This window comes from Triticum urartu, chromosome 1A, assembly GCF_056163025.1.
Source record: "Triticum urartu cultivar PI428250 chromosome 1A, HENAU_Tu73, whole genome shotgun sequence".
Classification (NCBI taxonomy): Eukaryota; Viridiplantae; Streptophyta; class Magnoliopsida; order Poales; family Poaceae; genus Triticum; species Triticum urartu.
Genome location: NC_141873.1, coordinates 124298776 through 124314035, shown reverse-complemented (window position 1 = coordinate 124314035; position 15260 = coordinate 124298776). Strand labels below are relative to the sequence as shown.

The 15260-nt window shown below is 42.7% G+C and overlaps 1 long non-coding RNA gene across 1 annotated transcript; it reads left to right on the top strand.

Moving 5' to 3' along the window:
- Window positions 1-9187: 9187 nt before the first annotated feature.
- LOC125519516 (uncharacterized) lies at window positions 9188-10066 on the top strand. The gene is made up of 2 exons (XR_007288263.2): window positions 9188-9753; window positions 9833-10066. It is a non-coding gene; the product is annotated as an uncharacterized LOC125519516 (long non-coding RNA).
- The last annotated feature ends 5194 nt before the right edge of the window (window positions 10067-15260 follow it).

Below are 15260 nucleotides of genomic sequence, written 5' to 3'. Positions count from 1 at the left end.
CTTCAAAATAAAAGTAAACCGAGCTCAATAATATTGATAGCAACTACTCCTACAAGTGCCTAGGGCCTATATCATGCATCAAAACTATTTTTGACCATATAAATTTGACATGCAAGCTCAAGAACAGGGTCACCTAAGCAGCAAAAATTTGCAATGAATAAAGTACTAGAACAAAAACTAATTGGACCAATGGAGGAGTCACATACCAAGGAACAATCCCCCAAGCAGTTTTGTGAGAGGTGCTTTGAGCAAGGAGATCGAAAATGGCAGCAAACCGAGCTTGGACTTGGGTTTGAGCTGGTTTTTCATGTTTGGGGGAGGAAGATGAAGTGTGTGGCTGAAAGAATAAGTGGAGGAGGGCCACTATGGGCCCACGAGGTAGGGGGCGTGCCCTAGGGGGGTGGGCGCGCCCTCCACCCTCGTGGCAAGGTCGTTGGCCCCCCTGGTGTGTTCTTTGTTCCATAAATCCTCAAATATTCTATAAAAAATCATATTTAATTTTCAGGGCATTTGGAGAACTTTTATTTTCGAGGTATTTTTATATTGCACGGATAGTCAGATAACAGACAGAGAATTATTTATTTTTATTTTATTTAATATAAATAACAGAAAGTATAGAGAGGGTACAGAAGGTTGTGCTTCTAGTTTCATCCATCTCATGCTCATCAAAAGGAATCCACTAACAAGGTTGATCAAGTCTTGTTAACAAACTCATTCCGATTAACATGAAACTGGAGAAATTTCGAATAACACTAGGTTACCTCAACGGGGATATGCACATCCCCAATAATAAGTATATCATATTTCTTCTTGACAGTAGGAAGAGGAAATTCAAAACCTCCAAATATAATCGATGGAATTTTTCCGATAGAATTGATAGTATGAAGTTGAGGTTGTTTCCTCGGAAAGTGTACTGTATGCTCATTACCACTAACATAAAAAGTGACATTGCCTTTGTTGCAATCAATAACAGCCCCTGCTGTATTAAGAAAAGGTCTTCCAAGAATAATAGACATACTATCATCCTCGGGAATATCAAGAATAACAAAGTCTGTTAAAATAGTAACGTTTGCAACCACAACAGGCACATCCTCACAAATACCGACAGGTATAGCAGTTGATTTATCAGCCATTTGCAAAGATATTTCAGTGGGTGTCAACTTATTCAAATCAAGTCTACGATATAAAGAGAGAGGCATAACACTAACACCGGCTCCAAGATCACATAAAGCAGTTTTAACATAGTTTCCTTTAATGGAGCATGGTATAGTAGGTACTCCTGGATCTCCAAGTTTCTTTGGTATTCCACTCTTAAAAGTATAATTAGCAAGCATGGTGGAAATTTCAGCTTATGGTATCTTTCTTTTATTTGTAATAATATCTTTCATGTACTTAGCATAAGGATTTGTTTTGAGTATATCAGTTAATCGCATACGTAAAAAGATAGGTCTAATCATTTCAGCAAAGCGCTCAAAATCCTCATCATCCTTTTTCTTGGATGGTTTGGGAGGAAAAGGCATGGGTTTCTGAACCCAAGGCTCTCTTTCTTTACCATGTTTCCTAGCAACAAAATCTTTCTTATCATAACGTTGATTCTTTGATTGTGGGTTATCAAGATCAACAGCAGGTTCAATTTCTACATCATTATCATTACTAGGTTTAGCATCATTATGAACATCATCATTAACATTTTCATTAGGTTCATGTTCATTGCCAGATTATGTTTCAGCATCAGACATAGAGATATCATTTGGATTATCAGGTGGTTCAGCAATAGGTTCACTAGAAGTTTGCACAGTTCTATCATTTTTCTTTTTCTTCCTTTTAGAAGAACTAGGTGCATCAATTTTATTTCTCTGAGAATCTTGCTCAATTCTCTTAGGGTGGCCTTCGGTTCCTGAGTCATTCTACCAGTTCTAGTAGCCACTTTAATAGCATAATTATTTTTCTTACTATTCATCTCATTGAGCAATTCTTTTTGAGCTTTAAGTACTTGTTCTACTTGAGTGGTAACCATAGAAGCATGTTTGCTAACAAGTTTAAGTTCACCTCTAATATTAGCCATATAATCACCCAAGTATTTAATCATACCAGCATCTTGTTTTAAATGTCTGCCAAAATAAGCATTGAAGTCTTCTTGTTTAAACATAAAATTATCAAACTCATCCAAGCATTGACTAGCAATTTTAGCAGGAGGGATTTCAGCTTTATCATATCTATAGAGAGAATTTACCTTTACTACCTGTGTCAGGTTATCGAGGTCTGAAGGTTCTTCAATAAATAAAGGATTAAGATCATATGTTTCTTCAATAGGCGGTAAATTAAGACCATGTATTTCTTCAATAGGAGGTAAATTCTTAACATCTTCAGCTTTAATACCTTTTTTTCATAGATTTCTTTGCCTCTTTCATATCTTCGGGACTGAGAAATAGAACACCTCTCTTATTCGGAGTTGGTTTAGGAATAGGATCATTAATTGGAGCAGGAGGTGGCTCAGCAGCTGCCCAATTATTTTCATTTGTCAACATATTATTCAATAAGATTCCAGCTTCATCCGGTGTTCTTTCCCTGAAAAGAGAACCAGCACAACTATCCAGGTAATCTCTGGAAGCATTGGTTAGTCCATTATAAAAGATATCAAGTATTTCATTTTTCTTAAGAGGATGATCAGGCAAAGCATTAAGTAACTTGAGAAGCCTCCCCCAAGCTTGTGGGAGACTCTCTTCTTTAATTTGCACAAAGTTTTATATTTCCTTTAAAGCAGCTTGTTTCTTATGAGCAGGGAAATATTTAGCAGAGAAGTAGTAAATCATATCTTGGGGACTACGCACACAACCAAGGTCAAGAGAATTAAACCATATCTTAGCATCACCCTTTAATGAGAACGGAAATATTTTAAGGATATAAAAGTAGCAGGATCTCTCATCATTAGTGAACATGGTAGCTATATCATTTAATTTAGTAAGATGTGCTACAACAGTTTCAGATTCATAGCCATGAAAAGGATCAGATTCAACTAAAGTAATTATATCAGGATCAACAGAGAATTCATAATCCTTATCAGCAACACATATAGGTGAAGTAGCAAAAGCAGGGTTAGGTCTCATCCTAGCATTTAGAGATTGCTTATTCCATTTAGCTAATAACCTTTTAAGTTCATATCTATCTCTGCAAGCTAAAATAGCTAAAGAAGATCTTGATCAAATAAATAACCCTCAGGACAACAAGTGATTCTTCATCATCACTTTCATCTTCATAATTAGATTCAATATTTTCAATCTCTCTAGCCCTAGCAAGTCGTTCCTCGAGAAAATCACTAAGTGGCATAGTAGTATCAGGCATAGAGGTAGTTTCATCATAAGTATCATGTATAGCAGAAGTAGCATCATCAATAACATGCGACATATCAGAACGAATAGCAGAAGTAGGTGTAGGTGTCGCAAGCTTACTCATAACAGAAGGTGAATCAAGTGCAGAGCTAGATGGCAGTTCCTTACCTCCCCTCGTAGTTGAGGGATAGATCTTGGTTTTTGGATCTCTCAAGTTCTTCATAATGATAAGCAGATATAAATCCCAAGTGACTCAAAGAATAGAGCTATGCTCCCCGGCAATAGCGCCAGAAATTAGTCTTGATAACCCACAAGTATAGGGGATCGCAACAGCTTTCGAGGGTAGAGTATTCAACCCAAATTTATTGATTCGACACAAGGAGAGCCAAAGAATATTCTCAAGTATTAGCAGCTGAGTTGTCAATTCAACCACACCTGGAAACTTAGTATCTGCAGCAAAGTGTTTAGTAACAAAGTAATATGATAGTGATGGTAACGATAACAAAAGAGTAATGAAAGCAAAGTAATGTTTTTGGTATTTTGTAGTGGTTGTAACAATAGCAACGGGAAAGTAAATAAGCGTAAACCAGTATATGGGAAGTTCGTAGGCATTGGATCAATGATGGATAATTATGCCGGATGCAGTTCATCATGTAACAGTCATAACATAGGGTGACACAGAACTAGCTCCAATTCGTCAATGTAATGTAGCCATGTATTCTGATTATAGTCATACGTGCTTATGGAAAAGAACTTGCATGACATCTTTTGTCCTACCCTCCTGTGGCAGCGGGGTCCTAATGGAAACCAAGGGATATTAAGGCCTCCTTTTAATAGAGAACCGGAACAAAGCATTAGCAGATAGTGAATATATGAACTCCTCAAACTACGGTCATCACCGGTAAGTATCCCGATTATTGTCACTTCAGGGTTAACGGATCATAACACATAATAGGTGACTATAGACTTGCAAGATAGGATCTAGAACTCTCATATATTGATGAAAACATAATAGGTTCAGATCTGAAATCATGGCACTCGGGCCCTAGTGAAAAGCATTAAGCATAGCAAAGTCATAGCAACATCAATCTCAGAACATAGTGGATACTAGGGATCAAACCCTAACAAAACTAACTTGATTACATGGTGAATCTCATCTAACCCATCACCGTCCAGCAAGCCTACGATGGAATTACTCACGCACAGCGGTGAGCATCATGAAATTTGTGATGGAGGATGGTTGATGATGACGACAGCGATGAATCCCCCTCTCCGAAGCCCCGAACGGACTCCAGATCAGCCCTCCCGAGAGGTTTTAGGGCTTGGTGGCGGCTCCGTATCGTAAAATGCGATGGTTTCTTCTCTCTTATTTTTTTCTCCCCGAAAGGAGTTATATAGAGTTGGAGTTAGAGTCGGAAGGTCTCCAGGGGGCCCACGAGGTAGGGGGCGTGCCCTAGGGGGGGCCCCCACCCTCGTGAAAAGGGTGTGGCCCCCCTGGTCTTCATCTTTGGCGAGGATTTTTTTATTATTTATTGTAAGATATCCCATGGAGTTTCAGGTCATTCTGAGAACTTTTGTTTTTTGCACATAAAACAACATCATGGCAATTCTGCTGAAAACATCGTCAGTCCGGGTTAGTTCCATTCAAATCATACAAGTTAGAGTCCAAAACAAGGGCAAAAGTGTTTAGAAAAGTAGATACGACAGAGACGTATCAAAGACCAACCTCCCTGAAGCAATCAAGTGCTTCTTCCAGACAGGGCAGCCCAGCAAGGGCTTCACAATCAAGACGCATGTGTTGAAAGATCCGCTCTTGATTGTATAGGATGCGTGAGTAGTAGCTACGCTGTTGATGGCTCCAGAAGCGATCAGAAGAGATCTTGGGCTTCGAGTATGGATTCTTGGCACTGTCAAAGAAGGTATTGTGTGCCCTAAAGCTATTCACGCTGAACGATCCTGGGGAGGTTGCAACTCCTCGAAGCCTTGGCAGCCTGGGCTTTGGCTTCTGAACTTGTGGCCTCTGCTCCACATGATAGTCATATAGAGGTCCGGGAGCACTGGGAGGCACCATGACGGGCCATTTCACAGTGACCAGCTATCCATGATCAAAGGCCTGTCCAATTGTAAGGCCTTGGAGATGGAATAGTGGCTTCAGCTTGCACAGTGGCTTTAGGTTGAACTTGAGCTTCAGGCAGCACATTAGCTTCAGATTCCACATTGGCTTCAGACGCCATATTATCTTCAGGTGCCACATTGTTGTTAGGCTCCACATGGTCTTCAGCCATGACAGTGTCATTGGCTTTAGCTTCAGTGTTTGTGGCTGCCTTGGTAGTTTCAACCTCCGTCTGTTTAATGACACGAGGGTCTGGCAAAAACTCATTCTCCCTGAGAATGACTGGTTCAGTAGGAGGGGGTGTAGTAACTCTTTCTTCTTCTCTTGTTTCTTGATTTTCATCGGCTGATGCAGTCAGAATGTCTTTAGTAGTTTTTGCTTTAGACTCGGAGACATTCATAGTTGGGGTGGCTTCAGGAAACACTTGGCATGCTACCGAGTTGTGTTGCACTTCCCCTTCTGGAATGCTCGACATGGTGACCTATGGCGTGGGGCCTTTGCGAAGCCTGCGGAAAGCAGGCGACGCCTATGGAGATGGAGTGGTCTGTACCATGTAGATATCATCTTCAAGCACCGGAGTGGTGACTTGAGGTGTTGGAGTTCTGGGTGTGTCTTCTTGAGGGTGATCTGCCCATGAATCATCCTGAGCAATTGGCGTCAAAGGACGACCAATGCTGATGAGTTCGCTGTTCGTAAGAACAGGCGATGATACCAGTTGATGCTCGAGTTGAGGAAGGACTTCATCATCTTCAACATTGTCTTTACGACCAATGTCTTCAGCTGTGATGGGATCAATAGCCGGAACTTCTTCATCTTCAGGAGCCTCTGTGAAAGCAGGCTCGTTGATCACAAGTTGACGCTCTTGGTTGGTGGAGGCCGGATGGGCAACAGAAATGGGCTCAACCACAAGGGGCTCAGAGGCCGCAACACGCTCTTTCTTCGAAGACTTCTTCAATTTCTTCTTTGATGGTGCATCATCAGATGCATTCTTGTGCTTGTGCTTCCTGGCATCAGCTTCAGCTGCCCTGGTTTTCTTCAGTTCTGAAGCTGCTGAGGGGACCTTAGGCTTCGAGCATGTCATGCTGGCAGGGAAGACAATACGAGGTTCTTCCTGCCTTAGTGCTTCAGTTCGAACCGCAGCAGGTTTCTTCTTTTGTTTGGCAGCCATCTTGGGGTCAATGCCAGGACGCCCAAGAGCCTTGCGTTTCTCAGCCTCATTGTATGCTTGAACACATTTCTCTGTGAAGTATTTCATCTGCTCTCTTGAGCCTTTAGCTTCTTCACGTTTCTTGTGAAATTGTTCCTTGAGCTCATGCAACATCTTCTTGAAGTTTTGAACATCAGCCACGCTGAGCTTTGCCATGTTCTTCTTGAGCTTTGCCATGTTCTTCTTGAACTACGCCTTCACATAATCAATCTTGTTTTTCAACTCGACGATTTTCTGAGCCAGGGCCACTTCATTTGCAATGGCTCCATGGAAGGTGACACTAATGTCCACAGAAAGCTGAAGATCATCAATGCTGACGCTCGGGTTGTCAAACCATTCATCAATGAAGTTGTTTAGTATATCCACATCAAAGAGGGGCAGATCGTTGAAGATCTCCGCCTCTTGCTCTTGATCAGCATCTCAAGGGCTTCATCACCAAAGTCTTCGTCACTTAACAGATCAATGGTGTTTTCCTCGTTCCTGAGAATGACGGCGGGAGTTAGTTCATGCCTAGAAATCTTCATGGGTTTCTTGTTGGGCTTCTCCGTCTTCTTGGAGACACGAGAAAGATCTTCAGATTGCACACTGGGTTTAGGAGGTGCAATTGCCAATGGTTTCATACGCGAAGCTTTTGGTGGGACAGAGGGCTTCATAGCCTTTGCTTTCTTCTTCTTCTTCTTCTTCTGTGGCTTTGGTGGAGCTGGCGCTTTGTCAGAATCTGCGTCATCAGCTGAGTGCTCCACGGTGGCCCCCTGTACAACTATGTGAGTGAGAAGGCCTTCGAGGTTGTAGAAGGGGCCGATGACATTTAGATTAGCATCATGGGTGCGATCAGCCCTTGGAGCAGATGGACTAGGATTGAAGTCGAGCCCCAGGTCCTTCTTGTTCTTGACAGCAGACTCCTTGGCAAATTGATAATTGCGTTTGAAGAGATTGTCGTCGCGACACCATAATAGTGATGATGGGTCGGCATTCTCTGGCTATGGCCCTCGGAACATGCAAGGGTAGAAGTCTTGAGCAATGGCTTCAGACTTGGACTTGGGCTGCAGATATCTGTATAGAATATCTCCCCAGGAGCCCTTGATGGCATTTTTTTCAGCGTATTCAGCAATCACAAATCTGTATTTGTACCATTCCTCAGCCTAATATCTTCGAATTCATTGGATTCGGGTCTTGCGCTCGCCGTAGGTTTCCTTTGGGTCTGTCTTGTATATTTCAAACAGACCAGGAGGTAAATCCTTAGTTGTATCCCCAAGGCATTGCCTACCACCCTTCCTGACAGATTTTTCAGTTGCCATGAGATTCAGACTGAAGGGCTTCAGAACTGTGAATGGCTTCCTTTTGCTGGTCAGACAGGAACTGGCTTCAGGAGAGTTGATGTGACGTTGCAAAAACTCTGCAAATGAATGCAGATTATGAGAACCAAGGGATTCTCCCACGGACATGTACCTGTGACAGCATTAAGGTGCGAGGGAAGGGGAAGAGGTCATATGCATTCTCAGAAGATTTTGAAGATAAATCAGTTTGAAGACATTGACCTCACAGTGCGAAGACATTCACTTATTTGAAGAGAGTCGGTTCTAGATTTGTACGAATCCATGAATAAGTACAAGTGAGGAATCTAACTATTTATGAAGCATAAGTGAATATACTTGGCATGATATGAGATGCAGACAAGGGCAAATCTAGATTTGGAAGTTGAGAAACCACTTTCGGTTGAAGTGGATGGATTTGACAGATCAAAAAGGCAGTAAAAAGGTAGGTTTTATTTACCGCTTACGAACTGCTAAACGAGGTCGAATATAGAGAGGCCGAGCAGTTCAATCTTCCGTGCCCTAACTTGGCGGCGGAAGACACCTACGGCGGCGGCGGAGAAGACGAGGTCCATGGCCGGCGTGAGGACGGCGTCAAAGAAGTCGCGACAGCTAAGCGCTTCGTCTCCGACGTCGACGCGGGCTAGTGGAGGCGCTAGGGTTTGTGTGAGGTGACGAGGTGGAAGAAGAGATAATGACCGTGGTGAGTTGTGTATTATAACGAAAGGGACAACACAGTGTAATTACGCAGGTGCCCCTGGCGGTTCACATCTGAAGGACACATGGCTTGCATGCAACTCATTGGGAGTTGATCCATGTTCCCACGCATGCTTGGATTGTCAGGTGGTCGTTCCGGCTTCTCCAGTATTCAGGCAAATAGAATGTGGCATTTAAAATAGTTTTAAACTCTTGTCACTTTGTCTTCTGCTGACAAGGATTTAGAGAAGACAATCGACGGGTTTCAATAGAATGCATATGATTTGGATAAATATAATTTGAGATAGAAGCATAGAAGGAGTTAGGGTCCGATCATATTCACTTAGATCAAGAAGGATTCAAACATAAAGACATAGCTATAAGTGAATTTAAGATATATAAAGTGACACTATTCTAATCCTGGGATTAGAATAGTTATTTGGATCACAATGCCCTGTATAGGCGCAATGAGGATCCTCCCCAACTCCCGAATCGGTGGAAAGAAAGAAAAAAAAGCCACCCACCCACCCACCCACGATCGCTCCCCTTCCTAATTTGCCGACTCCCTCTCCTCCCGTGGACCGCGCCGGTTCCCCTCCACCTTCTTCCAGCGCACAGTCGGCCCCCTCCGTCTACTTCCACTGCCCCGCCGCCAACCGGCGCCGCCGCCCCTGATCTGCCCCCAAACGGGGACGCTGCCCCCGCCCTTCCCCCAACCGGCGCCGCCGCCCCCACTCTGCCCCCAACCGTGCTTGTCGCCGTCAGCTGCCTGCATCCCCGCCGTCGGAGGATACCACACGCCTCCGCCGGGCCCTGCTACCTCCACCTCCTCCCAGTGGTGCCCCTCCATGGACGGAGCACCTGGATCTGGTGACGCCAAGGACCACCGGAGCTCGCGCCTTGCTCCTGCCGCCTTGTCCGCCACATCCACTCGCACCCACCGGCCACGCATGGTGTCCGCCGCCTCCTCCAGTAGCGCAATATGCCAGTCGCAGCAAACCGTCCCCTCGTCCTCCTTGATGCGAAGGGAAGATCCCCAACTCCGGTGAGCCCAGAACATGACTTTCCCCATTGCGCGGGTCTGAACTGCAACAAGTACGTTTCTCTATCGTCTTCCTCTGGATCTGAACCTCCCACTATCTAGTAGCTTATTTAGTTTTTGATTTTTTTTCAGATGCAATGCTAATGTTCATCCTCTCTCTTTTCACTCTCTTTATGAGGCAACACGCATGTGAAGGCAGTTGGGCGGAAAATATGGTTACTGATTTCGAATTTTGAATGGTGTTTCAACTGTCATCAAATCATTTAAGTTTGTTTGAATAAACTATTGCAGTTCTTACTTGTACAAGCAGACATTTGTATGAAAAATATTCATTTGGTGAAAATGCTTATGTTAGATGAACAAAAACAGATCGTTGGATATGTGTTGCCGCCTCCTTCCTAGATCCTTGATGCCGCCCCTCCCTCAATCCCTGCCGCCTTCAAGTTCTGCCGCCCGTTCGAGCTCGCCGGCGTGGAGTACACGAGTCTCCAGGCATTTAACTATTTTGGCATGTGAAAACTGATGATGTTGCTACAGCGCTAGCATAGCACCTTTCTTTTCATTTCTTTTCTTATTTTCTGTCTCCCCACTCCACACAATGTTCCTCTTTCTTTGAATCAGATTGAAGTAAAAAAAGTTTTGTTTCAGACAAAAATGCATGTGTGCGCATACTCGAACTTCACAGGATCCATGCCGCTCCTCCAAATTGATGTTGCATGCAACGAGAGGGGCAAGCCTGTAGTCTAGCACTAGGACGGGAGAAACTACTTCTACTTTTCTTCTGAAATCTCGATGCCATGCCTTGATTTCCAGAGGTAGTTTTTGGTTTGTACCAACCATTTAAGATGGTATATCATCTCAATGTGGTATGCATGCAGGCCAGCGCTCTCGAGTGGCACCGCGGAGCCGTTTGCCTGGTGGGTCGAGCAGGTCCTCAAGGGACAGCTCGAGGTCCCCGGCCACATGTTCTACAATCAGTTTCTTTGATTTTGTAAACTGATTCCATTCTTCTGATTTCTTGAAGTAGTTCAATGTATATTACACAAGAAGAAAAAACTAACACTAGTTGCAGAGGTTGTGCTTTGTGATTGTCGTAGGCTTACAGCCGAGACAACGGCCTCCACATTTCCAAATAATCCCACATTTCCTACCAACCCCGCCCAATCTCGGTGTCGGCGTCCACCCCACCAACACCACCTGAGTCGGCCACCCCGCGTCCGCCTGCACACGCCAGTGCGCCACCAGTAGCGACCTGCCTGACACCCCCGGCCTCCTACACACTACTGTTGCTCCTTGTACTGTTTTGATGAAGTTAGGTGATGTAGCTGGCTTTGGATGTAGCAATGCATCTATAGATATTGTGATGATGCTACTATGTTTAATAGGGCATCTGCTTTGATCTGAAAAATGAATTTGTATGAGTTCCAATAAAATAGAATGTGTGGCAGGTCGGATACAAAAAAAAGTTGAAGTTGAAAGATAATAGACTTGATAAAAATAAGGAAAACTCTATAACAAATAAGTATTTGAACATGAGTTATGTTGCATGTGCCGAATTAGATCAAAGAATAAGAAGATAACACCGAAAGCGTGTGTGTGTGTGTGTGATGTAGATAGAGTACTAGTCGGTGGGCATGTACTCAAAGTTCACTTGTATCTGCAAGTGCAAAAAGGTGTTTTTGGTCCATTGGTTTTAGTTTTCAGAGTTGGTTTCTTCCAATTTTATCTCCAAAATGCATCAATGCCATGGAGTATTTATTCTTCTTGTGTTTTTGCATCATTTAACAAGGCCATGGAGAAAAAAAAGAAGTCAAAGTTCAACTTCAAATAATAGCCAAGTAGGATATTTATAAAATTTGGATTGTTCCTGTTTTAAGAAACTAAAACTATGAAGTTCAAAATTAAAAACTAGCAAAGTTCGATGTTTATAAAAACACTAGGGAGAATTAGAGAAAAGAAAAACAAGTAAGAACACATGGAGAAAAAGTTTCATCAGTACATGGACAAAATGTTCAAAAATTTAGAGTATCATTAGAATATGTTATTTTGTCGATTTGTTTTGACATCAAATCCCGAGGGAATTCACGTCCAATTTTTTGAAATAAAACTATTAAGTTCAAATTGAAAAAATGGATTAGCTAAATGTTTACAAAAAATGATCATTTCAAAAATTATAAAAAATCGGATCACCCCATTTCTAGAAAAAGCCTAGAGGTTCAAATTTAAAAGACGAAGAAGTTAAATGTTTATTACAAACCAAAAGAATGTCAAAAAACAAAGCATCCCAAACAATTTTATATAAAAAAGGGATTTGTCCTTTAAAAAAGACCCTAGAAGTTCAAATTTGAATATACGAGACGACTCGATGTTTACTAAAGAACTAGGATTATTTTGGTTAGTAAAAGAAATAAAATCAAGATGTCCAAATTAAGAAAAAGGAGCAGTTCGATATTTGTATAAAATTCAGATTTTTCTCTTTATTAAAGAATGGAGAAAATTCGTTGCCAAGAAGTCCAACACGCAAAGAAGTTCAAATAAAAAAGTTAGAGTATTTCTAAAGTGAAACAGAGAGAAGTTCAAATTGATAATGGGCGAAAGTTCACGTACAACATGGTGTGTGTTTCGTATGAGAAAATATGAGTAAAAAGGCGAAGTCCAAAAATTTTATTGCTAGAAGTTCAAGTGCACAGACCGGGAAAATTCAAAAAGTTCCTCTTGTTCAACAAGTTTCCACAACGGAAGCTCAAATTAAAATAACAAAAAAAGGTTGAGAAAATTTAATTAGTAAATGGATTTCCCCATTTCTAAAAGAAACCTAGAGGTTCAAATTAAAGTAATGGAGCGGTTCAATGTTTATTGAAAACTCGGGTTCTAATCGCTAATAGAAAATAAAACCAACGTGAGGTTCAAATTAAAATAACATGAAGTTTGGAGTTTATTAAAACCTAAGAATTACATGTTCGAAAAACAAAAACAAAAACCAATGGCATTTTGACATTTTTAAAACTAACTCATAAAATGAAAAACATTTCTTGCTAGAAGTTCAAGTGCTCGACGAGGGAAAGTTGGAAATTGCTACCCACTTTATGCACACATAATTCTTTCTCCCGTTTGTGTCTACATTTTTACAAATAAATCAAAATTTTAAAAAATGTGGAGGGGGTCCAACATTTATAAAAAAACCAGGATATTTTGATGCTAAAAGAAATAAACCAAGAAGTCCAAATTACAAAATAGAGAAGTTCAATATTTATAAAGAAACTCAAATTTTCCTTGTTAGTAAAGAATAAAAATGACGAAGTTCAAATTAAAATAGAGGAGTAGTTCGATATATACGGGAAACTTAAATTATTACCATCTTTAAAGAAAAATAGAACTATGAAGTGCAATTTACAAAAAAATGTTTGATGCTTATTTAAAAACATATTTCCTTTCTAAGAATATGACTAAGAAATTGAAATTAAAATAACAGAGAAGTTCGAAGTATATAAAAAACTCAGATTTGTTGCAAGAAGGTCACGTGCACCTCCGTGCACGGTTCAGAATTTATGTTGCAGGACGTCCGACCTCCAATTACATGTTTTAAAATGGCAAAAAATGACGTCCCCTTTCAATTGCGTGTAATTCGACGTATACACAAAAATGCGACAGAAGTTCATACTGAAAACAACGAGAAGTTCAAGTATTGTAAGGAATGCATTTCAGGTGAGAATAAAAAGTATAGAAAAATAAAAGTTTAAGAGGTTTGTTCAAAGAAGTTCAAGTGCTCTTTCTGGAGAAGTTCAAAAATTCTTGTGAGAGAGGTTCACCTTGTATTTTCATGTTCGAAAACACAAAAAAGAAATTGTTTTTTTGCATTTTGAAATAATTCTCTCAATCCACAAAGAAGTTTAGTTATTATTTGGGAGCAATTTGATTTCAAAAAGAAAATAAAAAATTTCAAATTATAAAAATAGAGAAAGTTCATGTACTACATGGTGTGTGTTTAATATGAGAAAAATGAATTAAAAGGCAAGGTGTCACACCCTATCTAGTTCAAGCATTAGAGTGTGCATCATGTTTATTTTCCTCTTAAATTTGAAATGGGGATGACAGAACCCCCAACCCTCCTGGAAACAACTAGGGTTTACTAAAATTATTTTCAATGAACCTGAAATGCCCTTCTAAAAAGTTCACCCTCTTTTCTTGGGTTAGAACCTCTGGAAAAATTGGTGCACATTTTCCTAGGTCAACAGAAGGTCATTGAGTTAAATCATAAGTATTTGAATTTGGGCATTTAAATGCTATAAAATAATTTAAATGCTCAGATAATTTTGGAAATAAATGTTTGCTGTTGGAAATAATCTAAACAGAGCCCACAATTATTTTCAGGATTTTTGGAAACGTTTTAGTATTTTAAATAAAGCCCAACAGTTGCAGTTAAATAAAAAAACAGAAACAAATTAAAAAAAAGGAGAGAGGGAAGCCCACCTGGGCCTTACCTGTGCTGGCCAGCCCACCTGGCTCGGCCCAGCCGACTGGCCCTGCCAGTCGTCGTCCTCCTCCCGCCAGAAGGACGCGGAGCGCGTGGCCGGCGCCCGCGGCCACACGCCGGCCACCTCCTGCTTCTGCCGACGCATGGAGACGTCCAGAGATGCCACGCGACCCCCACGTCCCCTCTCATCCTCTCGCACTCTCCCCCTCGTCTCCCTCACTCTCTCCCGCGATGGCCGAGCGCGTCCCTCGCTGCCGATCGCCGTAGTTGCCACCAGAGCCACTCCCTCGCCCCTCCGACGAGCCCAATCGCTCCGCCTCGTCACCCTGGACCTCTCCGTCGACCCACGCAAGCTCGGACGACCCCAAGACGACGTGGTGCCCTTCTTCCCCGTCCACGGCCGCCGAACACCGTCGTTCGATTCGCCGGCCTCAAGTCCTCCTCGAGCTCGCTGACCCCCTCTCCGACCCCGCTGTGAGCTCCTCTTCCCTTTTCCCTAGCTTCCGTGCTCGTTTGGCCTCTGTAGCCGCCATTCCCACCGCACCCGAGAGCTCCCCGCTGCCGACCATGGCGCCGTCGTGGCCAGAGCCACAGTGGCTCGTGGCCAAGCTCGCCGTTGTGCTCAGCGCAGCACCAGGAACCCGTAGCCACCACCAGCTCCTCCCGTGCACCGTAGCCTCGAAACCAACCCCGCCCGAACTCCGGCCGTCGCCACGAGCTCGATTCCGGCGAGCTCGCTCCACCCCAGCTCCTCCCACTTGCCCCACTAGATGCGCGCGAGCCCCAGCTACGCGTAGCACGTCTCCGCCGTCGATTTGGTCACCGGAGGACCAAATCCGAAGCCCTCCGCCGTCTCGGCCTCGCCGGCGACTCAACGCCGGCGGGATTAGCCCCGCTGACCAGGGGTTTGACCCCAGTTTGACTCCCCTGAGTCAATGACAAGTGGGTCCCCCTCTGTTAACTAAATCAGATTAGTTTCAATTAAAAATAATTAGCTTAATTAACTACTGACACATGGGACCCACCAGTCAGGTTTGACCTGGATGTCCCCGTTGACCACTGACGTCACCTTGACGTAATGCTGAT